Source organism: Bufo bufo, chromosome 1 (genome assembly GCF_905171765.1).
Source record: "Bufo bufo chromosome 1, aBufBuf1.1, whole genome shotgun sequence".
In the NCBI taxonomy this organism is placed as follows: Eukaryota; Metazoa; Chordata; class Amphibia; order Anura; family Bufonidae; genus Bufo; species Bufo bufo.
This window is the reverse complement of record NC_053389.1, coordinates 395,538,722-395,566,549: the sequence shown is the minus strand read 5'-3', so window position 1 is coordinate 395,566,549 and position 27,828 is coordinate 395,538,722.

Genomic DNA, 27,828 nt, shown 5'->3' with positions numbered 1-27,828 from the left:
ATAGTTAACAATATAAAATTGTTGTGGCCCAATGCACCTTTATTGCAGTTTCTAAGGTTCAGAATGAGCACAGGTACTTTATACACTTTGTTTTGCTAGAGAAGGCATCCCAAATGACATCATCTGCTTGGTCAAAGCCATAGAAATCATAAGTAGGTGTGGTTTCCTGTACTCACTCAATTGAGATACCGAAAATACACAAGACACAAACAAAGCAGGAAGACAAACATAGTTAAGAAAACATAGCTTTCAATCTTTCATTTGATTCCCATACGAATCTTGTTAGTACGACAACCTTGGCGACCTTTGTTAACAGCTTCTGTGAGCAAACACAGCCTCCAGGTGTAAAAGATACCTTGGCTGTGCACACCAAAATAACAATTTTCACTAGGCGGGGTACATGAGATACATCCGGGGAGTTGTAAAGGGATCATATTGTTTTCCATTAAGTGCTGGTAGGGAAAACTTTGAGAAGAAAAAGGAGTGTGCCAGGGTTCATATCCTACAACAACAAGCCTTGACTGGGTAGCCATTACTAGACTTCTACAACAACACCCATCACCATTTTCTGCATGGCATAGCAGATTAAACAGCAAAGGAAGGTGTGGCATTGTAAGGGATGGATTCATACAGTATTACCTATGTAATAAAACACAACTAAATAAAAGAATTACAAAATGGAAGTTGAAAGTGATTAATCGTGATTTAAAAAAATAGACTGACCACCCATCACAGACTATAAAATCCAGAAACATAAATAAAAAATTGGATCTAACTTGATTTCTCCCTATAGTTTCTCACAAGTGTTTAGATGCAATCCTCTGCTCATGGTCTTCTTCTCAACAGCTTTGCAATCATCCTATCAGTTTCATAATCAGTAGTGTTGACCGAACTTGTATTTTCAAGTTCGGTGTACAAGGTGTACAAGGTTCGGGTTAGGGTTACCTAAGAATTTTCTTATGGATTCCGCTACCACAGACCATAAGTTATGGTTAAATATCCACGGCACTCCAAAAAGTTTTTTTGCAAGAATAATTTCATTTGATTCTTAATAAACAGAATGCTGTTAATATACATCCAGTGCAAGTTCATTTACATATAGTAAGTATTTTATGCCATATCGCACGCCTATTCTCTCTGCCTTCAGACCCCGCTGAAAAAGGTCGTACAGACCGAAACGTTCGGGATTTTTTCTATCTGATATGGCATAAAATACTTACTATATGTAAATGAACTTGCACTGGATGTATATTAACAGCATTCTGTTTATTAAGAATCAAATGAAATTATTCTTGCAAAAAACCTTTTTGGAGTGCCGTGGATATTTAACCTAGCATTTGTAGACGGATCCGGGTGCGGATCCGTCTACAAATGCATTGCAAGAATGGATCCGTCTCTCCGCTTGTCATGTGGATGTACGGATCCGTCTTGCAGTCTTTTTCACAGTTTGTTCTGCAATTGTCCTTCAGTTGTTCTGCAATGCCGGATCCGGCACTAAAGCAAGTCAATGGGAATTAATGCCGGATCTGGCATTCCGGCGACTGATCAGGCATTTTGGACGGACATAATACCGCAGCATGCTGCGGTATTATGTCCGGCCAAAACGCCGGACAGTGACTGAACGGAAGGCATACTGATGCAAACTGAACGGATTTCTATCCATTCAGAACGCATTGGGATATGCCTGATCAGTTCTTTTCCGGCATAGAGCCCTTTTGACGGAACTCTATGCCGGAAAAGACCAACGCTAGTGTGAAAGTACCCTTAGGCTACTTTCACACTCGCGTTTGGTGCGGATTCGTTTGTATTATTTTTAACATAGCCAAGACTTTGGTCTTGAACACCATTGAAAATCAATGGAGGACGGATCCGTTTTCTATTGTAGATAAAAGGAAGAACGGACCACACAGTTTGATAAAGTCAGATTGCATGCCGAAACGAGTCACTGGAATGTGACAATAAATCACAAGATTATATACTAACAGCGAGTTCCGGTCCGTTCTTCCTTTTATCTACATGCGCACCGCCATTCTATTTCCCGCAGTGCCGATCGATATATTGTATACCGCTTTCTATTGTGTCCAAGAAAACGGATCCGTCCCTATTGACTTGCATTGTGTGTCAGAACTGATCCGTTTGGCTCAGTTTCGTCAGACGGACACCAAAACGCGGAAAGCAGCGTTTTGGTGTCCGCCTACAGAGCGGAATGGAGACGGAACGGAGGCAAACTGGTGCATTCTGAGCGGATCCTTTTCCATTCAGAATGCATTAGGGCAAAACTGATCCGTTTTGGACCGCTTGTGAGAGCCCTGAACGGATCTCACAAACAGAAAGCCAAAACGCCAGTGTGAAAGTAGCCTTAGCGGAATCTATAACGGAATTCTTAGATAACGCGAACCTTGTACGCTGAACTTGAAAACACAAGTGTGCTCATCCCTAATAACCAGGATTACTCCTGTCTTTTCTCTTCTCTGGAATTCTCTTCTTAGTGCCCACCAGACATGATACTGACTAATCTACCAACAACCCCCGAGCTGCATCAGATCCCAGTTTAGGGATTTGCAGGCATATGTTCTCCTCCAGCATCTTATGCATTTAGGGACTGTCTCAGCAAGCAGAAACACCACTGCAGCATATAGTATATGGAGGACAGAATGTACCATGGCTCATTAGCCCCCTGTGAACGTATATACTCTTATATAGTTGCGGTACGCCAGACCTGCAGGGTATTGCGATTGTGAGGTCACGGTTAACGGCAAGCGAGGGTTACTCACAGTTCTGTAGGGAAACCCTGGGCAGGCATACAGCAGTGAAGGAGAGGCTGGCACAGGAGTCCTCTGGGGCACACTCTGTACCTAGGGACCAGGCCTGGTGTCGGATGAGGTGCCCTGGATGTTGCAGGTGTTTTATGTGCCTGGGGCAAGGTCCCTTTAAGGTTCGTGACGCCAGTGCCTGTAACGGTGGCACACCGATTGGTAGTATTAATAAGTGAGGTACACAGATGGTATGGTGAACCAAACTTTGCTTTACTGCGATCAATTCAACTTTATACAGTTGGATGTCAAACTCAGTTCCACAAATCAAGTACACTTCGCAAGCAGGGTTTCACAATTATGGCAGGTATACTGTTTCTTGACAAGATACACAGAGGGTAAACATCCACATGCGCAGAATCAGGCTGTACAGACTCCTCGGAGATAGTGTACAACGTTCATTAGAACTCCTGTCTGGCTTTGATCCCAAGGCCCAGATACCTTATTGTAGGCTTTTATCCTTGGTAAATAATCCTCCTCAGGTACTCTTTCTTGCCTTACATTTCTACTCTTTCTGCCCTTCAGCTTACTTGTTTTAGCTGGACATGTTGACTCTGCTTGGCTTGATGGGAACTACAGGGTTGCTCTCCCAGGAGGTAAACTCTTCCCTTGGGGTAGATCTTCTGAGCTAACCATGGCTCTCTTGATCAGCAGGTAGACTAGGATCCCTCTACTAGTCTCCTGGTGGCAACTAGAAGCCTGGACTGTCTAGTTGCATGTCAGGAGAAAGCTCTGGCTTGAGCCTTCTAGCTTGTCTCTGTAGACTCCTGACCTTCAATCAACCTTCCCTGTCTGGGGCCTGAATACTTATACCAGGGGTACTCTAGCCCCCTCTAGCGTCTGGGATGACTAACTACAGAGACTAGGCCTGATAATGCATATTACAGGGGAAAACATTGCACAATACAAAAACAATACTTTACAAATTACCTAAAATGCACAATTAAAGATACCATCCCTGTCCCTAGTGAGGAGAAGTAGCGCACGCACCAATTGACCCTTGTGTAGTGCCCACGCTTATCTAGTGGGGCCACTACATAGTGCATTCAGAAAGTCATCAGACCCTTTTCCTTGTTTCACATTTTGTTATGTTGGGCCTTGTGCTAAAATAAAAAGTTGAAATTCCCCCCCATCATTCTGCACTCAATATCCTATAATGACAAGCGAAAATAGAATGTTAGAAATGTTTGCTAATTTATTGAAAAGGAAAAACTAAAATATTGCATTGAGATAAGAATTCAGACCCTTTACTTAGTTTAAGCACCTTTGGCAGCGATCCGATTATGTAATTTTTATCTTCATTCCGACACGGTGTTCCCACACATAATGGAAAGGACTCAAAATAGAGTCTTCTAAATGCATTTTACTGCTGGTTTGTAAGAGCACAGCGTCAGAATGCGAGTATGAAGATAAACACATAACCGGACTCAGCGTCACTTACACTATACAGCCCTTACTCTAGTTTGGGGGTGTTTTGGAGATGACAGATTCTCTTTAATGAATCGCCCCATTGTATATTAGGTGTTATTTTACCTTCACCCTTTAATTATTTTCTGTGTTGGGTGTTTAGACCAATTACCTCATATCCCACAGTATTTTAGTCTGTCTATTCAGTGTTATCATTTTGGACTTCTGATATGTGTGTTCATAAATTACAGTTTTGATGTTGTTTGGTTTGTGTTTATGTTAGTTGAAACTAGGATTGAATCCAACATACAAATTATCTCCTTTGTAGGATCCACTCCTGCTTTAGGCTAAAAAGATAAATATTTTTTTAATAATTAGATATCCTTGATCCCATGACAGAACTCATGAGAGCAGATACTCCTTTCAGAGAAGAAAACCTGGTTACAAGTTTTAGGTCCTCCTATCTATCTATCTATCTATCTATCTATCTATCTATCTATCTATCTATCTATCTATCCTTAACGCAAAATGCTGTGCATGTACGGCGGGGGGATGCATTGCCAGAATGCATTCCGCCGCACATGCACGGCGGGATGATGGGGGCGGGCACCAGAGCGGTGCGCGCCCGATCAAAGCAGGGGTCCGGCAGTCCCTAGTAGCCGGGCCCCTGCTGTATCCACCGGCATCTTTGTTTACAGCGATGCCGGCGGATTAACTCCTTCTATGCCGCGGTCTGTGCTGACCGCAAAATAGAAGTGGTTTGCGGCGGGTAAAGCAGCGCATCGAGTCCCCGCGCTGCTGTGGCGGGGACCCGATGCGTGACAAGGCAGCCTGATGCCGTGCAGAGGCTGCCCAATGCCCTGCACGGCATCGGGACCTGTTTTCTACGGGTGTAGAGGAGATCCAGCCTCAGGCTGGGTCTCCTAGGCAACCTATTTGTGTACTACTCACTGTAGTACAGGAACAGGCAATGCATTACAATACAGATGTATTGTAATGCATTGCAGAGGGGATCAGACCCCCAAAAGTTGAAAATTATATTAGTGTATAAAACTACACTAACCTCCCTCCTCCACTGTTCTAACCTCCCTCCTCCCGTCCGTAATCCCGCACATGCGCACGCTAAACTGCGATGCCCCAGCGCGACAGTGCTCATTCAATGCGCACGCGCCGATATCGCGTTCATCGGCGCATGCACGGGATTACAGACGGGAGAAGGGAGGTTAGAACAGAGACTATGGGCGGGCAGACGCTTCGGAGTGGGAGTGCCTTCATATGAAAATGACCCAGGGGCCTGGGCACCTTCACAGACTCATTTGCATGCGTATTAAAAGTGTTTTTCTCCACAACGATGCTAGCAAACAGAACAAACGGTAAGCACCATTTTAATAGGGGGGATGCCGTGGACATAACACTGTTATTAGGTTATTAGGGTGAATCTGCGTGAAAGACTCCCTTTAACCTTTGCTTTGTTAGCAGAATTTTTTTTTATTAAAATGGAAAATCTGGCAAAAAAGTGAAATTCTGAAATTTTATCTCCATTTTCCATTAATTCTCGTGGAACACCTAAAGGGTTAACAACATTTATAAAATCAATTTTTAATACCTTGAGGGGTGTAGTTTCTAAAATGGGGTCATTTTTGGGTGGTTTCTATTATGTAAGCCTCACAAAGCAACTTCAGACCTTAACTGGTCCTTAAAAAGTGGATTTTGGAAATGTTCTGAAAAATTTGCTTCTAAACTTATAAGCTTTCTAACGTCCCCAAAAAATAAAATGGCAAAATGATCCAAACATAAAGTAGAGATATGGGAAATGTAAAGTAATAATTTTAGGAGGTATCACTATCTGTTTTAAAAGCACAGAAATTGAAATTTGGAAAGTTGCAAATTCTTCCAAATTTTATAAATAAAAATTAAATATTTTGATTCAAATTTACCACTGTCATGAAGTACAATATGTGACGAGATAATCTCAGAATGGCCTGGATAAGTAAAAGCATTTTAAAGTTTTCACCACATAAAGGGACTGTAACGGGGTTCCGAAGGTGCACTTTGGTCCCCTATTAGCCGCAGACCTGCTGCTTAGCTTTGAGAGTGAGGATCTGTGTTTGACCTCGTTCCCAGGGCGGCTTTACTAGTTGGGTGGCTCCCTGCTCCTAAGTCTGCCTTGAGCGCCAAGCTGATCACTCGGTATTTGACTGGTTGGTCTGTCGGTCATGTGACGCTGGCCACGTCACGTGACCCTCACTCCCCACTATAAATACAGGCAGCCTGCTGGCCACAGGTTGCCTGTTAATTTAGGTTCCACCTGTGATTTTGTCTTTCCTGGCGTACTTACCTCCTGCTGAATTCCTGACCATCCTCTGCCTGCTCCTTGTGTACTTTGCTGCTCTCCTGGTAATCTGACCCCGGCCTCCTCCTGATGATCCTCTGCTGACTCCTTTGGTACTTCACCTCTCTCCTGGTATTTATGACCCCGGCTTCTCCTGACTATTCTCTGCTTGCTCCATTTGTACTTTGTAGCTTTCCTGGTATTGACTCGGTCCGTTCACGTTCTGCTGTTTGTCTGTCTGTCATCCCTGCACTTATTCTAAGCTAGGGATTGCTGTCCAGTTGTCCCCTGTCATTAGGACTTGCGAGGCAAGTAGGCAGGGCCAGGGGTAAGGGTGGAGCGCAGTGGTCACTTCCCTCCCCCCTGTGTATGTGTGTACGCGACCGTTACACGGACATGTCAGATTTGCAAAAATCAGTCTGGTCCTTAAGGTGAAAAATGGCCCTGTCCTTAAGGGGTTAAAGGCATTTTCCAGGCTCCTGATATTGATTACCTGTCCTCAGTGGGTGAGGGTCCAACACCTCTCACCCCCACTGATCAGCTGTTCACTGCAGCCTCTGGCACTGGAACGAGCATGTGAATGGAACAGGAAGCTCAGCTTCAAAGTGTAGTGGCTGTGCTGGGTTCTTGTAGCTTAGCTCCCATTCCGTTCAGTGGGAACGGAGCTACAGTAATCCAGTACGGCCACTACACTCTGAATGGAGCTGTGCTCCCTGTTACATTCACAGTGCTAGTTCCAGCGCTTGAGGCTGCAGTGAACAGCTGATCGGCAAGAGTGCCGGGTGTCAGACCATCACCAATCGGATATTAATGACCTATCCTGAGGATAGGTCATCAATATCAGGGTCTGGAAAACCTCTTTAACCCCTTCAACCCTGGGCCTGTTTTCACCTTCCTGCCCAGGCCATCTTTTGAAAATCTGACATGTGTTACTTTATGTGGTAACTTTAAAACGCTTTTACTTATACAGGCCATTCTGAGATTGTTTTCTCGTCACATATCGTACTTCATGACACTGGTGAAATGGAGTAAAAAAAAATATTTTTTATTTTTTAAAAAAAATACAAAATTTACCAGAATTTTTTAAAAATTAGCAAATTTCCAAATTTCAATTTCTCAACTTTTATAATAGATAGTAATACCTCCAAAAATAGTAATTACTTTACATTCACCATATGTCTACTTCATGTTTGGATCATTTTGAAAATGACATTTTATATTTTTGGGACGTTAGAAGGCTTAGAAGTTTAGAAGCAAATCTTAACATTTTTAACAATATTTACAAAACACAAATTTTTCAGGATCAGTTCAGTTAGGAAGTCACTATCTGGGGCTTCCATATTATAAATCACCCCATTTTAGAAACTACACCCCTCAAGGTATTCAAAACTGATTTTTACAAACTTTGTTAACCCTTTAGGTGTTCCACAAGAGTGAATGGCAAATGGAGATGAAATTTCAGAATTTCACTTTTTTGTTCCAGTAGCAAAGCAAGGGTTAACAGCCAAACAAAACTCAATCTATTACCCTGAATCTGGGGTTTACAGAAACACCCCCTGTGTGCTCAAAAACTGATGTATGTGCGCACAGCAGGCTTCATAGTGGAAGGAGCATCATATGGCTTTTGGAGAGCGGATTTAGCTGGAATGGTAATTGGGAGCTATGTCGCATGTTAAGACACTCTGAGGTGGCACTACAGTGGAAACCCCCAAAAAGTCACTCCATTCTGGAAACTACACCCCTCAAGGAATATTTCAAGGTGTGTAGTGAGCACTTTGACCCATCGGGCATTTCACAGAATTAGGAAACGCTTGGCTATGAAAATTAAAAAAATTTCCATAAAAAGTAGCTTTACATCCACATTTTTCACTTTCACAAGGGGTAGCAGGACAAAATGCACCCCACATTTTGTTCCCCATTTACCCTGAATACGCCAACACCCAATATGTGCTCATAAAATGATGTATGGGTGCATGGCAGGGTTCTAGAGTCAAACAGCTAAATATGGATTTTGCTGACCTGAATTGGCAGACATGGATTTTAGCTGCCATGTCACATTTAAAAAATTTCCAGAGGTCCAATGAAATGAAAAATCCCCAAAATTGACCCCATTTCGGAAAAAGCACCCCTGTACGAACATTTTAAGTGGTGGAAAGGGTACTTTTTACTAAACAGGTATCTCACAGAAGGCATACATTCATAGCACACATTTGTAAAAATTACTAGCAGACCCCAATTCTTCACTTTCACAAGGGGTTAAAGGAGAAAATACACCCCAGTATGTGTTCCCCATTTTCTCCCCATTTTGAAAACACCCCATATGTGCTCGTAGCCTGCTGTATTGGCGCACAGCAGGCCGCTACAGGCAAAGTACAAAATATGGTTTTTACAGGCCTGAATTGGCAGACATGGATTTTAGCTGCCATGTCGCATTTAAAAAATTTCCAGAGGTCCCCAGAAATGAAAAACCCCAAGAAGTGACGCCATTTTGGAAAGAGCACCCCCGTACGGACATTTTAAGTGGTGGAAAGAGTACTTTTTACCACACAGGTGTCTCACAGAATGGATTATGTAGTGGTTGTTGGAAAGTGGGTATGCAAGTGAGGTGGACTAAATCAGAGATATGGAAATATTAGAGGGAACATAAAGGATGAAATTAAAAATCCATGGATGAGTGGTAGGTTCTGAAGCATTCTTTCATGCAGAGGCCAGGTTTATCAGGGCAGGTGTCGCACTGATAAATGGTGTCCTTTCATATTCCCCTTTTGTAACAAACCCGACATCGTTTTTGGGTCTTTACCCTTTTTGCTGTTTGTGGGACTTCACCAGGGAAATGTTGTCCTGGTACAACACGGGCACCATGACCTCCTGAAGTAATCGGGCCCTCCCCTTCCGGACTTTGGAAAATTAGGGCCTTAATTACCGCCTCTTGGAACTGAAGGAAAGTTCCTATCTGGCCTGCAGTTCTATGTAAAATGTATGCATTGTACATTGCCATCTGTACAATGTATACGGCAAGCTTTTTGTACCACACCTTAGTTTTACGCATGGCACTGTAGGGCTTCAGAACTTGATCGGACAGATCAACCCCTCCCATGTGCCTGTTGTAATCAAGGATGCAGTCAGGTTTGTTGACAGGGGTAGTGGTACCTCGCACTTGGGCAGGAGAACTGGTGTTTGTGTGAATGGTGGTTAGTACAAGAACATCCCTCTTGTCCTTGTACTTAAAGGGGTTGGCCACTCTTTAAATACTCTCCACTACAGTGTGGCAGGCAGGGAAAAATGAAGTTCCTAATATACTTCATTAAACACACCTGCCTGCTTTTCTTTCAGTTATAAGCCACTCCCCCTTAGTCCTGCTCTACCTTGCAGCTGAGTTCGTCCATGGCTGCACGCGACATGGAGGAGCTTGAGAGGAAGCTCGTCCATGCGCATGTGCAGTCTGCTCCTGTCAGTGGTCGGCTCCCTGCTGCCTGCTCCAACTGTGACAGGAATCAGCTGCTTGTTCCCTCTCTACAAACAGCTGATTCCTGGCAGAAGCTGGCTGTAATAAAAACCTTCTGAGTCCCTACTGCAGAAGCTACTTAGTCAATCCCCATCCCCCCCCTGCACTATCACCACACAGCCGATCCACTAAGCCACGCCCACTGGTTCCATTAGGCCATGCCCCCTGCAACCAACAGGGAAAGCAGGACATCTAGCCAGGAACTATGATTTTGTGTGTATATATGATATATATACATACACCTTTACCTTGGAGTGCTGCCTGCTTTTTGGATTTTATATATATATATATATATATATATATATATATACAGTACAGACCAAAAGTTTGGACACACCTTCTCATTCAAAGAGTTTTCTTTATTTTCATGACTATGAAGGCATCAAAACTATGAATTAACACATGTGGAATTATATACATAACAAACAAGTGTGAAACAACTGAAAATATGTCATATTCTAGGTTCTTCAAATTAGCCACCTTTTGCTTTGATTACTGCTTTGCACACTCTTGGCATTCTCTTGATGAGCTTCAAGAGGTAGTCACCTGAAATGGTCTTCCGACAGTCTTGAAGGAGTTCCCAGAGATGCTTAGCACTTGTTGGCTCTTTTGCCTTTACTCTGCGGTCCAGCTCACCCCAAACCATCTCGATTGGGTTCAGGTCCGGTGACTGTGGAGGCCAGGTCATCTGGCGCAGCACCCCATCACTCTCCTTCATGGTCAAATAGCCCTTACTTTCAAAGTTTTCCCAATTTTTCGGTTGACTGACTGACCTTCATTTCTTAAAGTAATGATGGCCACTTGTTTTTCTTTATTTAGCTGCTTTTTTCTTGCCATAATACAAATTCTAACAGTCTATTCAGTAGGACTATCAGCTGTGTATCCACCTGACTTCTCCTCAACGCAACTGATGGTCCCAACCCCATTTATAAGGCAAGAAATCCCACTTAATAAACCTGACAGGGCACACCTGTGAAGTGAAAACCATTTCAGGGGACTACCTCTTGAAGCTCATCAAGAGAATGCCAAGAGTGTGCAAAGCAGTAATCAAAGCAAAAGGTGGCTACTTTGACATATTATGACATATTTTCAGTTGTTTCACACTTGTTTGTTATGTATATAATTCCACATGTGTTAATTCATAGTTTTGATGCCTTTAGTGTGAATCTACAATTTTCATAGTCATGAAAATAAAGAAAACTCTTTGAATGAGAAGGTGTGTCCAAACTTTTGGTCTGTACTGTATATATATATATATATATATATATATAATCTCTATATCCGTGAAAAAAAGGGTATTTTATTCACCCATGTGTAGACAACTGTCTACACATGGGTGAATAAAATAGCCTTTTTTTCACGGATATCTGTGTGCTGCCTTGGATTCTTCTTTGCATATACTCAGCTGGATCAAAGTCCATGGTCCGCTTCAAGGAATTGCACTGCCTGGGATTTGTGTGCTGCTCATCTATTTCATCTAATAAGAGTGCTGTTGTTTTGCTTTTTATATATATATATATATATATATATACAGTACAGACCAAAAGTTTGGACACACCTTCTCATTCAAAGAGTTTTCTTTATTTTCATGACTATGAATGCATCAAAACTATGAATTAACACATGTGGAATTATATACATAACAAACAAGTGTGAAACAACTGAAAATATGTCATATTCTAGGTTCTTCAAAGTAGCCACCTTTTGCTTTGATTACTGCTTTGCACACTCTTGGCATTCCCTTGATGAGCTTCAAGAGGTAGTCCCCTGAAATGGTCTTCCGACAGTCTTGAAGGAGTTCCCAGAGATGCTTAGCACTTGTTGGCCCTTTTGCCTTCACTCTGCGGTCCAGCTCACCCCAAACCATCTCGATTGGGTTCAGGTCCGGTGACTGTGGAGGCCAGGTCATCTGGCGCAGCACCCCATCACTCTCCTTCATGGTCAAATAGCCCTTACTTTCAAAGTTTTCCCAATTTTTCGGCTGACTGACTGACCTTAATTTCCTAAAGTAATGATGGCCACTCGTTTTTCTTTACTTAGCTGCTTTTTTCTTGCCATAATACCAATTCTAACAGTCTATTCAGTAGGACTATCAGCTGTGTATCCACCTGACTTCTCCTCAACGCAACTAATGGTCCCAACCCCATTTATAAGGCAAGAAATCCCACTTATTAAACCTGACAGGGCACACCTGTGAAGTAAAAACCATTTCAGGGGACTACCTCTTGAAGCTCATCAAGAGAATGCCAAGAGTGTGCAAAGCAGTAATCAAAGCAAAAGGTGGCTACTTTGAAGAACCTAGAATATGACATATTTTCAGTTGTTTCACACTTGTTTGTTATGTATATAATTCCACATGCGTTAATTTATAGTTTTGATGCCTTCAGTGTGAATCTACAATTTTCATAGTCATGAAAATAAAGAAAACTCTTTGAATGAGAAGGTGTGTCCAAACTTTTGGTCTGTACTGTATATATATATAAACTGCTCAAAAAAATAAAGGGAACACAAAAATAACACATCCTAGATCTGAATTAATTAAATATTCTTCTGAAATACTTTTTAGTTGAATGTGCTGACAACAAAATCACACAAAAATAATGGAAATCAAATTTTTAAACAAATTTTTAAACCCATGGAGGTCTGGATTTGGAGTCACACTCAAAATTAAAGTGGAAAAACACACTACAGGCTGATCCAACTTTGATGTAATGTCCTTAAAACAAGTCAAAATGAGGCTCAGTAGTGTGTGTGGCCTCCACGTGCCTGTATGACCTCCCTACAACGCCTGTGCATGCTCCTGATGAGGTGGCAGACGGTCTCCTGAGGGATCTCTTCCCAGACCTGGACTAAAGCATCTGCCAACTCCTGGACAGTCTGTGGTGCAACATGACGTTGGTGGATAGAGCGAGACATGATGTCCCAGATGTGCTCAATTAGATTCAGATCTGGGGAACGGGCGGGCCAGTCCATAGCATCAATGCCTTCGTCTTGCAGGAACTGCTGGCACACTCCAGCCACATGAGGTCTAGCATTGTCTTGCATTAGGAGGAACCAAGGGCCAACCGCACCAGCATATGGTCTCACAAGGGGTCAGGCTACCTCTGGCGAGCACATGGAGGGCTGTGCGGCCCTCCAAAGAAATGCCACCCCACACCATTACTGACCCAATGCCAAACCGGTCATGCTGGAGGATGTTGCAGGCAGCAGAACATTCTCCACGGCGTCTCAAGACTCTGTCACATGTGCTCAATGTGAACCTGCTTTCATCTGTGAAGAGCACAGGGCGAATTTGCCAATATTGGTGTTCTCTGGAAAATGCAAACGTCCTGCACGGTGTTGGGCTGTAAGCACAACCCCCACCTGTGGATGTCGGGCCCTCATATCACCCTCATGGAGTCTGTTTCTGACCGTTTGAGCAGACACATGCACATTTGTGGGCTGCTGGAGGTCATTTTGCAGGGCTCTGGCAGTGCTCCTCCTGTTCCTCCTTGCACAAAGGCGGAGGTACCGGTCCTGCTGCTGGGTTGTTGCCCTCCTACGGCCTCCTCCATGTCTCCTGATGTACTGGCCTGTCTCCTGGTAGCGCCTCCATGCTCTGGACACTACGCTGACAGACACAGCAAACCTTCTTGCCACAGCTCGCATTGATGTGCCATCCTGGATAAGCTGCACTACCTGAGCCACTTGTGTGGGTTGTAGACTCCGTCTCATGCTACCACTAGAGTGAAAGCATCGCCAGCATTCAAAAGTGACCAAAACATCAGCCAGGAAGCATAGGAACTGAGAAGTGATCTGTGGTCACCACCTGCAGAACCACTCCTTTATTGGGGGTGTCTTGCTAATTGCCTATAATTTCCACCTGTTGTCTATCCCATTTGCACAACAGCATGTGAAATTGATTGTCACTCAGTGTTGCTTCCTAAGTGGACAGTTTGATTTCACAGAAGTGTGATTGACTTGGAGTTACATTGTGTTGTTTAAGTGTTCCCTTTATTTTTTTGAGCAGTGTGTATATATATATATATATATATATATATATACATATTTATTTATACACAAAATATAACACACGTGTTTAACATATTTATATGTGTATATACATTGCGGTCCGCAATGCATGGGCACTGACCGTATGCGTATATATATGTATATACACTCACCTAAAGAATTATTAGGAACACCATACTAATACGGTGTTGGACCCCCTTTTGCCTTCAGAACTGCCTTAATTCTACGTGGCATTGATTCAACAAGGTGCTGATAGCATTCTTTCGAAATGTTGGCCCATATTGATAGGATAGCATCTTGCAGTTGATGGAGATTTGAGGGATGCACATCCAGGGCACGAAGCTCCCGTTCCACCACATCAAAAAGATGCTCTATTGGGTTGAGATCTGGTGACTATGGGGGCCATTTTAGTACAGTGAACTCATTGTCATGTTCAAGAAACCAATTTGAAATGATTCGAGCTTTGTGACATGGTGCATTATCCTGCTGGAAGTAGCCATCAGAGGATGGATACATGTTCTCATTCTGTTTACGCCAAATTCGGACTGTACCATTTGAATGTCTCAACAGAAATCGAGACTCATCAGACCAGCCAACATTTTTCCAGTCTTCAACAGTCCAATTTTGGTGAGCTCGTGCAAATTGTAGCCTCTTTTTCCTATTTGTAGTGGAGATGAGTGGTACCCGGTGGGGTCTTCTGCTGTTGTAGCCCATCCACCTCAAGGTTGTGCGTGTTGTGGCTTCACAAATGCTTTGCTGCATACCTCGGTTGGTTTTTTCAGTCAACGTTGCTCTTCTATCAGCTTGAATCAGTCGGCCCATTCTCCTCTGACTTCTAGCATCCACAAGGCATTTTTGCCCACAGGACTGCCGCATACTGGATGTTTTTCCCTTTTCACAGCATTCTTTGTAAACCCTAGAAATGGTTGTGCGTGAAAATCCCAGTAACTGAGCAGATTGTGAAATACTCAGACCGGCCCGTCTGGCACCAACAACCCTGCCACGCTCAAAATTGCTTAAATCACCTTTCTTTCCCATTCTGACATTCAGTTTGGAGTTCAGGAGATTGTCTTGGTCAGGACCACCCCCCTAAATGCATTGAAGCAACTGCCATGTGATTGGTTGACTAGATAATTGCATTAATGAGAAATAGAACAGGTGTTCCTAATAATTCTTTAGGTGAGTGTATGTGTGTATGTATCTATATGTATGTGTGTGTATGTATTTATGTCTAAGGGTCCATTCACACATCCGTGTGTGTTTTGCGGATCCACGGATCCGCAAAACATAAACAGCGGCAATGTGCGTTCCTCATTTTGAGGACCGCACATTGCCGGCACTAAGAGAATATGCCTATTCTTGTCCGCTATTGCGGACAAAAATAGTACATGTTCTATATTTTTCAGGATCGGAATTGCGGACCCGGAAGTGCGGGTCCGCAATTCCGGATCGGGGCCGTACGTCGTGCGGCCCCATAGAAATGTATGGGTCCGCAATTCCGTTCCGCAAAATGCGGAATGGAATTGCGGATGTGTGAATGGAGCCTAAGTATGTGTACATATAAATATATAATATATATATATATATATATATATATATATACATATATTTACACACGTGTGTGTGTGTGTGGGTATACATTGCAATGCATGGGCGCCGACTGTGTCCACTGTGTGCAGACATGAACCCATTCATTTAAATGGGGTCTGCAATCTGCATCCGACAGTACTTTTTCGCAGTGCGGAGGCATGGACAGAAAACCCATGGATGCACTCCATAGGTTTCCGATCTGTGCTTCCATTCCAGACCACACCGTATCTTTCAGATTTCAGACCCATCACTTGATACGGTGCGCACACGGCTGGTGCCTGTATATTGCAGACCCCCTGTTCGCTGGCCACAATACAGGCACAGGAAGGCTATGGTCATGTGCATGAGGCCTAAAGCCATACCTCCTTCTAGTATCCGGCAGGACAGTCCCGGATTTCAGTGGCGGTCCTGGTACGGGGGAGGTATGTCGAAAATGGATCAGTTTTGCACTAATGCATTCTGAATGGAAAAGGATCCACTCAGAATGCATCAGTTTGCCTCCGATCAGTCACCATTCCGCTTTGGAGGCGGACACCAAAACGCTGTCCGCCTGATGAAACTGAGCCAAACGGATCCGTCCTGGCACACAATGTAAGTCAATGGGGACGGATCCGTTTTCTCTGGCACAATAGAAAACGGATCCGTCCCCCATTCACTTTCAATGGTGTTCAAGATGGATCCGTTATGGTTATAGAAGACTTAATACAAATGGATCCGTTTATGACGGATGCATGCGGTTATATTATGGTAACAGAACCGTTTTTGCAGATCCATGACGGATCCGCAAAAAACACAAGTGTGAAAGTAGCCTTGGGCACGTAGTGTCCCTCTTCCTTCTATTCTAAAGTGCTGTTGTCACTATGGCATCACAAGTAGGCAGAGATGCCATGTGACTGCTCCCCTGGAGACGCTTTGCTGTGATGCATGCTGGGATTTTTACTTTCACTTTGCAGCTGCTCCACCCACACAGCCTCTCGTTAATAGAAGCATGCTATGCCGAATGCAGTAGAAAAATGATATATACAGGGAGTGCAGAATTATTAGGCAAGTTGTATTTTTGAGGATTAATTTTATTATTGAACAACAACCATGTTCTCAATGAACCCAAAAAACTCATTAATATCAAAGCTGAATATTTTTGGAAGTAGTTTTTAGTTTGTTTTTAGTTTTAGCTATTTTAGGGGGATATCTGTGTGTGCAGGTGACTATTACTGTGCATAATTATTAGGCAACTTAACAAAAAACAAATATATACCCATTTAAATTATTTATTTTTACCAGTGAAACCAATATAACATCTCAACATTCACAAATATACATTTCTGACATTCAAAAACAAAACAAAAACAAATCAGTGACCAATATAGCCACCTTTCTTTGCAAGGACACTCAAAAGCCTGCCATCCATGGATTCTGTCAGTGTTTTGATCTGTTCACCATCAACATTGCGTGCAGCAGCAACCACAGCCTCCCAGACACTGTTCAGAGAGGTGTACTGTTTTCCCTCCTTGTAAATCTCACATTTGAAGATGGACCACAGGTTCTCAATGGGGTTCAGATCAGGTGAACAAGGAGGCCATGTCATTAGATTTTCTTCTTTTATAACCTTTTCTTGCCAGCCACGCTGTGGAGTACTTGGACGCGTGTGATGGAGCATTGTCCTGCATGAAAATCATGTTTTTCTTGAAGGATGCAGACTTCTTCCTGTACCACTGCTTGAAGAAGGTGTCTTCCAGAAACTGGCAGTAGGACTGGGAGTTGAGCTTGACTCCATCCTCAACCCGAAAAGGCCCCACAAGCTCATCTTTGATGATACCAGCCCAAACCAGTACTCCACCTCAACCTTGCTGGCGTCTGAGTCGGACTGGAGCTCTCTGCCCTTTACCAATCCAGCCACGGGCCCATCCATCTGGCCCATCAAGACTCACTCTCATTTCATCAGTCCATAAAACCTTAGAAAGATCAGTCTTGAGATATTTCTTGGCCCAGTCTTGACGTTTCAGCTTGTGTGTCTTGTTCAGTGGTGGTCGTCTTTCAGCCTTTCTTACCTGGGCCATGTCTCTGAGTATTGCACACCTTGTGCTTTTGGGCACTCCAGTGATGTTGCAGCTCTGAAATATAGCCAAACTGGTGGCAAGTGGCATCTTGGCAGCTGCACGCTTGACTTTTCTCAGTTCATGGGCAGTTATTTTGCGCCTTGGTTTTTTCACACACTTCTTGCGACCCTGTTGACTATTTTGAATGAAACGCTTGATTGTTCGATGATCACGCTTCAGAAGCTTTGCAATTTTAAGAGTGCTGCATCCCTCTGCAAGATATCTCACTATTTTTGACTTTTCTGAGCCTGTCAAGTCCTTCTTTTGACCCATTTTGCCAAAGGAAAGGAAGTTGCCTAATAATTATGCACACCTAATATAGGGTGTTGATGTCATTAGACCACACCCCTTCTCATTACAGAGATGCACATCACCTAATATGCTTAATTGGTAGTAGGCTTTCGAGCCTATACAGCTTGGAGTAAGACAACATGCATAAAGAGGATGATGTGGTCAAAATACTCATTTGCCTAATAATTCTGCACGCAGTGTATATATACAGTATATCTGTCATGATACATACTCCTCTTGGCTTTAGTTATTGTCTGGGGCACCTTATTGTTTTTTATACTTATGGTGGCCAACCCCTTTAACCGCCAGCATGTTCTCATGGAGGAGAGCCTTACGGTCACTAGTTGCCCTACCAGGGATTTAGGGAGCCCGCTCTGATTTTTTTGCACTGTGCCGCAAGCCACAGTACCTCAGACTTTTAGGGACATGAATAGGGGTATGCTGGTGTAATAGTTATCTACATAGAGGTGATAACCATTATCCAGCAGTGGGTGCAGCAAGGCCTCTTTCACACGGGCGAGTTTTCTGCGCGGGTGCAATGCATGAGTTGAACGCATTGCACCCGCACTGAATCCGAACCCATTCATTTCTATGGGGCTGTGCACATGAGCGGTGATTTTCACGCATCACTTGTGCGTTGCGTAAAAATCGCAGCATGCTCTATTTTGTGCGTTTTTCACGCAACGCAGGCCCCATAGAAGTGAATGGGGCTGCGTGAAAATCGCAAGCATCCGCAAGCAAGTGCGGATTAACTCACCTTAATCCACTTGTTGGCGCAGCCGGCATCTCTTCTGTCTTGCTCTGTGAGGAATAGGACCTTTGATGGTGTCACTACGTTCATCACATGGTCCATCACATGACCCATCACCATGGTGATGGATCATGTGACTGACCATGTGATGAGCGTAGGGACGTCATCAAAGGTCCTTTTCCTCACAGATGAAGACAGAAGAGATGCCGGCTGCGCGAACAAGTGGATTAAGGTGAGTTAAATTTTTATTTTATTTTTTTAACCCCTCCAGCCCTATTGTACTATGCATTCTGTATTCAGAATGCTATTATTTTCCCTTATAACCAGGTTATAAGGGAAAATAATACAATCTACACAACCTTGAACCCAAACCTGAACTTCTGTGAAGAAGTTCGGGTCTGGGTACCACATTCAGTTTTTTATCACACGCGTGCAAAACGCATTGCACCCGCGCGATAAAAACTGAACGGACCGCAATCCCAGTCAAAACTGACTGCAATTGCATACCTACTCGCGCGGGTTTGCCACAATGCACCAGGACGCATCCGGACACGCTCGTGTGAAAGAGGCCTAAGTCCCACACAATCTTGCCAGTAACTCCTAGGACGGGGGGGCATTCAGGGGATTGTATCCGGGAATCTTTCCCCTCATAAACCCGGAACCTGTAGGTGTACCCAGAGGTACTCTCGCACAGCTTGTACATTTTTATTCCGTACCGTGCCCTGCTGGGGTGAACACCTCTGTAAATTTTGAGTTGAGGTGCTCCAGGTCTTATTTTGAATAGACGGTCAAAATTTGGGTCATTTTGGGGAGGGGGCACTGTGCATTATCATTGTAATGTAGGAATTTCAAAATTGATTCAAATCTTGAGCGGGACATGGTCATATTGTGAATTGGAGTGTTGTACAAGACATCTGAACTGCAATATTGTCTCATTTCAGTTTTTTTTACAAGGCCCATATGCAGCAACAGCCCCCAAAACTTCATAATGTCTGCTGCATTTACAGGGGTCCAACCTAGGGGTCTAGCATATGAGGATGTTGGGTTTTGAGAAATAAACTGCTGGGCGTACAAATTTGTTTGGGTCACGATCAAATTTATGAATTCGTCAGAGAAATAGATTTTGAAAAAATCTATTTCTGTGAAGCCTGTGCAGTCAATCTGGATTCCAGAGTTTCCCACAAACTCTGGAATTTGGGGCTCATAATCATCAGGCGGTGTGGACCATAGGGGATCACTGGGGGGGGGGGGGGGGGGGGGGCTACTTCATCTCTCCTGGGGCGTCTCCTTGAGGGTCCCTCATCACCGGATGACGATGATAATGAAGGAGTTGAGGAGTAGAGGAATGTGGCATCCTCTTCTACCTCACTTGCAGACTCCGTTTCAGAGGCAAGGATGGCGTATGCCTCTTCAGCGGAGTACATTCTCTGGGATGAACTGGACTTTTTTTTTTTTTATTGGTGTATGTAAAGTGAAAAGTGTCAGGGGGGGGTGTATGTAGTGATTTTACAGGTGAGGAGAAAAAAAAAGAGAAAGAAAGAAAAGAGAAAAAGATAAGTGAAAGAATTAGATAAAAATGTAGAAAAAAAAGGCTCCAAAAAAATATATATATAAAAAAAAAAAAGGCACTAAACCTGAGCAGACGCAGTCAGTAATTGACAGTACTGACCGGCGCTCAGAAGGTGCAGAACCCACGCACGCAGCCTGCACGTGTGCGGGTTTCAAATAAAAAAAATACTACTAACTAAAAGTGATATATATATATATATATATATATATATATATATATATATATATATATATACACTGCTCAAAAAAATAAAGGGAACACTTAAACAACACAATGTAACTCCAAGTCACACTTCTGTGAAATCAAACTGTCTACTTAGGAAGCAACACTGAGTGACAATCAATTTCACATGCTGTTGTGCAAATGGGATAGACAACAGGTGAGAATTATAGGCAATTAGCAAGACACCCCCAATAAAGGAGTGGTTCTGCAGGTGGTGACCACAGATCACTTCTCAGTTCCTATGCTTCCTGGCTGATGTTTTGGTCACTTTTGAATGCTGGCGATGCTTTCACTCTAGTGGTAGAATGAGACGGAGTCTACAACCCACACAAGTGGCTCAGGTAGTGCAGCTTATCCAGGATGGCACATCAATGCGAGCTGTGGCAAGAAGGTTTGCTGTGTCTGTCAGCGTAGTGTCCAGAGCATGGAGGCGCTACCAGGAGACAGGCCAGTACATCAGGAGATGTGGAGGAGGCCGTAGGAGGGCAACAACCCAGCAGCAGGACCGCTACCTCCGCCTTTGTGCAAGGAGGAACAGGAGGAGCACTGCCAGAGCCCTGCAAAATGACCTCCAGCAGGCCACAAATGTGCATGTGTCTGCTCAAACGGTCAGAAACAGACTCCATGGAGAGTGATATGAGGGCCCGACGTCCACAGGTGGGGGTTGTGCTTACAGCCCAACACCATGCAGGACGTTTGGCATTTGCCAGAGAACACCAAGATTGGAAAATTCGCCACTGGCGCCCTGTGTTCTTCACAGGTGAAAGCAGGTTCACACTGAGCATATGTGACAGACGTGACAGAGTCTGGAGACGCCGTGGAGAACGTTCTGCTGCCTGCAACATCCTCCAGCATGACCGGTTTGGCATTGGGTCAGTAATGGTGTGGGGTGGCATTTCTTTGGAGGGCCACACAGCCCTCCATGTGCTTGCCAGAAGTAGCCTGACTGCCATTAGGTACCGAGATGAGATCCTCAGACCCCTTGTGAGACCATATGCTGGTGCGGTTGGCCCTGGGTTCCCCCTAATGCAAGACAATGCTAGACCTCATGTGGCTGGAGTGTGTCAGCAGTTCCTGCAAGACGAAGGCATTGATGCTATGGATTGGCCCGCCTGTTCCCCAGACCTGAATCCAATTGAGCACATCTGGGACATCATGTCTCGCTCTATCCACCGTCACGTTGCACCACAGACTGTCCAGGAGTTGGCAGATGCTTTAGTCCAGGTCTGGGAGGAGATCCCTCAGGAGACCGTCCGCCACCTCATCAGGAGCATGCACAGGCGTTGTAGGGAGGTCATACAGGCACGTGGAGGCCACACACACTACTGAGCCTCATTTTGACTTGTTTTAAGGACATTACATCAAAGTTGGATCAGCCTGTAGTGTGTTTTTCCACTTTAATTTTGAGTGTGACTCCAAATCCAGACCTCCATGGGTTGAAAAATTTGATTTCCATTTTTTAATTTTTGTGTAATTTTGTTGTCAGCACATTCAACTATGTAAAGAACAAAGTATTTCAGAAGAATATTTAATTAATTCAGATCTAGGATGTGTTATTTTTGTGTTCCCTTTATTTTTTTGAGCAGTGTATACACTGCGTGCAGAATTATTAGGCAAATGAGTATTTTGACCACATCATCCTCTTTATGCATGTTGTCTTACTCCAAGCTGTATAGGCTCGAAAGCCTACTACCAATTAAGCATATTAGGTGATGTGCATCTCTGTAATGAGAAGGGGTGTGGTCTAATGACATCAACACCCTCTATTAGGTGTGCATAATTATTAGGCAACTTCCTTTCCTTTGGCAAAATGGGTCAAAAGAAGGACTTGACAGGCTCAGAAAAGTCAAAAATAGTGAGATATCTTGCAGAGGGATGCAGCACTCTTAAAATTGCAAAGCTTCTGAAGCGTGATCATCGAACAATCAAGCGTTTCATTCAAAATAGTCAACAGGGTCGCAAGAAGCGTGTGGAAAAACCAAGGCGCAAAATAACTGCCCATGAACTGAGAAAAGTCAAGCGTGCAGCTGCCAAGATGCCACTTGCCACCAGTTTGGCCATATTTCAGAGCTGCAACATCACTGGAGTGCCCAAAAGCACAAGGTGTGCAATACTCAGAGACATGGCCCAGGTAAGAAAGGCTGAAAGACGACCACCACTGAACAAGACACATAAGCTGAAACGTCAAGACTGGGCCAAGAAATATCTCAAGACTGATTTTTCTAAGGTTTTATGGACTGATGAAATGAGAGTGAGTCTTGATGGGTCAGATGGATGGGCCCGTGGCTGGATTGGTAAAGGGCAGAGAGCTCCAGTCCGACTCAGACGCCAGCAAGGTGGAGGTGGAGTACTTGTTTGGGCTGGTATCATCAAAGATGAGCTTGTGGGGCCTTTTCGGGTTGAGGATGGAGTCAAGCTCAACTCCCAGTCCTACTGCCAGTTTCTTGGAAGACACCTTCTTCAAGCAGTGGTACAGGAAGAAGTCTGCATCCTTCAAGAAAAACATGATTTTCATGCAGGACAATGCTCCATCACACGCGTCCAAGTACTCCACAGCGTGGCTGGCAAGAAAGGGTATAAAAGAAGAAAATCTAATGACATGGCCTCCTTGTTCACCTGATCTGAACCCCATTGAGAACCTGTGGTCCATCATCAAATGTGAGATTTACAAGGAGGGAAAACAGTACACCTCTCTGAACAGTGTCTGGGAGGCTGTGGTTGCTGCTGCACGCAATGTTGATGGTGAACAGATCAAACACTGACAGAATCCATGGATGGCAGGCTTTTGAGTGTCCTTGCAAAGAAAGGTGGCTATATTGGTCACTGATTTGTTTTTGTTTTTGAATGTCAGAAATGTATATTTGTGAATGTTGAGATGTTATATTGGTTTCACTGGTAAAAATAAATAATTGAAATGGGTATATATTTGTTTTTTGTTAAGTTGCCTAATAATTATGCACAGTAATAGTCACCTGCACACACAGATATCCCCCTAAAATAGCTAAAACTAAAAACAAACTAAAAACTACTTCCAAAAATATTCAGCTTTGATATTAATGAGTTTTTTGGGTTCATTGAGAACATGGTTGTTGTTCAATAATAAAATTAATCCTCAAAAATACAACTTGCCTAATAATTCTGAACTCCCTGTATAGCTAGCTATCACCAAAAAAACACGTGCTGATCAGCACTTGCCAGGCACTGCTCACACACCGAAAAAGTGGTGCAGAGTAGGGATGAGCGAACCCGAACTGTATAGTTCGGGTTCGTACCGAATTTTGGGGTGTCCGTGACACGGACCCGAACCCGAACATTTTCGTAAAAGTCCGGGTTCGGTGTTCGGCGCTTTCTTGGCGCTTTTTGAAAGGCTGCAAAGCAGCCAATCAACAAGCGTCATACTACTTGGCCCAAGAGGCCATCACAGCCATGCCTACTATTGGCATGGCTGTGATTGGCCAGTGCACCATGTGACCCAGCCTCTATTTAAGCTGGAGTCACGTAGCGCCGCACGTCACTCTGCTATGATCAGTATAGGGAGAGGTTGCAGCTGCGAGGTTAGGGCGAGATTAGGCAGATTAACTCCTCCAAAAGACTTCATTCTGTGATCGATCTGCAGCTGTGGATCATTGAAGTGCTATTATTGACTTGCTCACTTTTTTGAGGCTGCCCAGAGCGTTTTTAGATCACTTTTTTTCTGGGGTGATCGGCGGCCATTTTGTGACTTGTGGTGCGCCAGCACGAGCTATCACCAAGTGTATTTAACCATCCCTAGTGTGGTTATTTTGTGCTATATCCTACATCAGCTGCAGGCTGAGCCTGTGTCACCGAAGTGCATTTAACCATCAACAGTCTGGTTATTTTTTGGCCATATACTACATTAGCTGCAGGCTGAGGCTGTGTCAAAGAAGTGCATTTAACCATCAACAGTCTGGTTATTTTTTGGCCGTATACTACATCTGGTGCAGGCTGAGCCTGTGTCACCCAAGTGCATTTAACCATCAACAGTGTGGTTATTTTTTGGCCATATATTACATCAGGGGCAAGTTGAGCCTGTCACCCAGCGCCTAAAAAATAGACCTGACATTTCTATTCAACCAAATCTGCACAGTTTTAGCTGGTCAAGTTATTTGTAGTGACCGTAAAAGCAGACTTTTTGTTCTGGGTTGAAAAAGCATTCCCAAATTTGCCATTCTGAAAATAACTAGTTTGTGGTATTTGAGGCCTACTTGAAATCTATCCCAAAAAGAAAATCTTACATTGAAGGTATTGATAGTGTGATTCAGAAAAACCTAAGACACACGCTAGCGTGCTGAAAGAAATGTCATTCTGTGATTAAACCTATAACTGTCACACAGCGCAAAAAAAAAAACAGGTCTCACATCTCTATTCAACCAAATCTGCACAGTTTTAGCTGGTCAAGTTATTTGTAGTGACCGTAAAAGCAGACTTTTTGTTCTGGGTTGAAAAAGCATTCCCAAATTTGCCATTCTCAAAATTGTTGTGAACGGGAACAATGAGGAAAACATCTAATAAGGGACGCGGACGTGGACATGGTCGTGGTGGTGTTAGTGTACCCTCTGGTGCTGGGAGAGGACGTGGCCGTTCTGCCACAGCCACACGTCCTAGTGAACCAACTACCTCAGGTCCCAGTAGCCATCAGAATTTACAGCGATATTTGGTGGGGCCCAATGCCGTTCTAAGGATGGTAAGGCCTGAGCAGGTGCAGGCATTAGTCAATTGGGTGGCCGACAGTGGATCCAGCACGTTCACATTATCTCCCACCCAGTCTTCTGCAGAAAGCGCACAGATGGCGCATGAAAACCAAGCCCATCGGTCTGTCACATCACCCCCATGCATATCAGGGAAACTGTCTGAGCCTCAAGTTATGCAGCAGTCTCTTATGCTGTTTGAAGACTCTGCTGCCAGGGTTTCCCAAGGGCATCCACCTAGCCCTTCCCCAGGGGTGGAAGAGATAGAATGCACTAACGCACAACCACTTATTTTTCCTGATGATGAGGACATGGGAATACCACCTCAGCACGTCTCTGATGATGACGAAACACAGGTGCCAACTGCTGCGTCTTTCTGCAGTGTGCAGACTGAACAGGAGGTCAGGGGTCAAGACTGGGTGGAAGACGATGCAGGGGACGATGAGGTCCTAGACCCCACATGGAATGAAGGTCGTGCCACTGACTTTCACAGTTCGGAGGAAGAGGCAGTGGTGAGACCGAGCCAACAGCGTAGCAAAAGAGGGAGCAGTGGGCAAAATCAGAACACCCGCCGCCAAGAGACTTTGCCTGCTACTGACCGCCGCCATCTGGGACCGAGCACCCCAAAGGCAGCTTCAAGGAGTTCCCTGGCATGGCACTTCTTCAAACAATGTGCTGACGACAAGACCCGAGTGGTTTGCACGCTGTGCCATCAGAGCCTGAAGCGAGGCATTAACGTTCTGAACCTTAGCACAACCTGCATGACCAGGCACCTGCATGCAAAGCATGAACTGCAGTGGAGTAAACACCTTAAAAACAAGGAAGTCACTCAGGCTCCCCCTGCTGCCCCTTCTGCTGCTGCCGCCTCGGCCTCTTCTGCTGCTGCCTTGGCCTCTTCTGCTGCTGCTGCCGCCGCCTCGGCCTCTTCCTCTGCCTCTGGAGGAACGTTGGCAACTGCCGCCCAGCAAACATGGGATGTACCACCAACACCACCACCTGCGTCACCAAGCATCTCAACCATGTCACACGGCAGCGTTCAGCTCTCCATCTCACAAACATTTGAGAGAAAGCGTAAATTCCCACCTAGCCACCCTCGATCCCTGGCCCTGAATGCCATCATTTCTAAACTACTGGCCTATGAAATGCTGTCATTTAGGCTGGTGGACACACACAGCTTCAAACAGCTCATGTCACTTGCTGTCCCACAGTATGTTGTTCCCAGCCGCCACTACTTCTCCAAGAGAGCCGTGCCTTCCCTGCACAACCAAGTGTCCGATAAAATCAAGTGTGCACTGCGCAACGCCATCTGTGGCAAGGTCCACCTAACCACAGATACGTGGACCAGTAAGCACGGCCAGGGACGCTATATCTCCCTAACTGCACACTGGGTAAATGTAGTGGCGGCTGGGCCCCAGGCGGAGAGCTGTTTGGCGCACGTCCTTCCGCCGCCAAGGATCGCAGGGCAACATTCTTTGCCTCCTGTCTCCTCCTCCTCCTACTCAGCTTCCTCCTCCTCTTCTTCCACCTGCTCATCCAGTCAGCCACACACCTTCACCACCAACTTCAGCACAGCCCGGGGTAAACGTTAGCAGGCCATTCTGAAACTCATATGTTTGGGGGACAGGCCCCACACCGCACAGGAGTTGTGGCGGGGTATAGAACAACAGACCGATGAGTGGTTGCTGCCGGTGAGCCTCAAGCCCAGCCTGGTGGTGTGCGATAATGGGCGAAATCTCGTTGCAGCTCTGGGACTAGCCGGTTTGACGCACATCCCTTGCCTGGCGCATGTGCTGAATTTGGTGGTGCAGAAGTTCATTCGCAACTACCCCGACATGTCAGAGCTGCTGCATAAAGTGCGGGCCGTCTGTTCGCGCTTCCGGCGTTCACACCCTGCCGCTGCTCGCCTGTCTGCGCTACAGCGTAACTTCGGCCTTCCCGCTCACCGCCTCATATGCGACGTACCCACCAGGTGGAACTCCACCTTGCATATGCTGGACAGACTGTGCGAGCAGCAGCAGGCCATAGTGGAGTTTCAGCTGCAGCACGCACGGGTCAGTCGCACTGCGGATCAGACACACTTCACCACCAATGACTGGGCCTCCATGCGAGACCTGTGTGCCCTGTTGCGCTGTTTCGAGTACTCCACCAACATGGCCAGTGGCGATGACGCCGTTATCAGCGTTACAATACCACTTCTATGTCTCCTTGAGAAAACACTTAGGGCGATGATGGAAGAGGAGGTGGCCCAGGAGGAAGAGGGGTCATTTTTAGCACTTTCAGGCCAGTCTCTTCAAAGTGACTCAGAGGGAGGTTTTTTGCAACACCAGAGGCCAGGTACAAATGTGGCCAGACAGGGCCCACTACTGGAGGACGAGGATGAGGAGGAGGTGGAGGAGGATGAGGATGAAGCATGTTCACAGCGGGGTGGCACCCAAAGCAGCTCGGGCCCATCACTGGTGCGTGGCTGGGGGGAAACACAGGACGATGACGATACGCCTCCCACAGAGGACAGCTTGTCCTTACCTCTGGGC